Source organism: Rhincodon typus, chromosome 32, assembly GCF_021869965.1.
Source record: "Rhincodon typus isolate 14 chromosome 32, sRhiTyp1.1, whole genome shotgun sequence".
In the NCBI taxonomy this organism is placed as follows: Eukaryota; Metazoa; Chordata; class Chondrichthyes; order Orectolobiformes; family Rhincodontidae; genus Rhincodon; species Rhincodon typus.
In genome coordinates, this window is record NC_063363.1 from 4,431,176 (window position 1) to 4,431,861 (window position 686).

Genomic DNA, 686 nt, shown 5'->3' on the forward strand with positions numbered 1-686 from the left:
CGAAATGTGCACTGGCTGGAGATAGGAATAAAGATAAAACAATCACATTAAAATGAACAATTCTCCATTTTTTTTTTGGGATGGAATTGATTTGACTCAATTAGTCTAAACTGTGCTGACCACTTAAGATTTAAGTTTCTCCTGACTTACTAACACAAAATGTCACATAATTGTGATCAACTCTACATAAAATCTCTTTAACCTTTTTCTACTGTAAGGGAAACAATCCTATTGTGATCTCAGTAATGTAGGGATACTCAGTGCTGCCAGAAAGGGAGTTCCCTGATTCTGACCCTAGTGACAGATAAAATGGACTCTGCTTTCTGTCTACACAAAAATTGTATACACAGACTGAAGTCCCTCACCCTGGCACCATTCTATCGTAAAGCTCCTCCGTACTGACATCCTTTTGACAATGCGATCCAAAATTAACCAGAGCTCTAATGATTTAGAATCAGCTTCTTGCTTTTGTAATCTATGCTTCTATTTATAAAGTTAAGGCTCATGTGTTTCTGTTAACCAGCATTCCAACTTCTTCTAAAGTTTTGTGCATATGTACATTCTTAAGTTCCTGGGACCAGTTTGACTCAAGTCACAAAAATTATTGCTTATGCTTTGTTTTTGATCTTTTTCATAGGCATCAAGTTTGATGTAATTTACTACGAGTCAACAAACTGCAAAACATG

General features: G+C 35.9%; 1 protein-coding gene across 1 annotated transcript in view; it reads left to right on the forward strand.

Moving 5' to 3' along the window:
- Positions 1–686, forward strand: part of LOC109919114 (coatomer subunit delta) — a 315,806-nt gene that overhangs the window by 230,519 nt on the left and 84,601 nt on the right. The gene's annotated exons all lie outside the window — the stretch shown is intronic.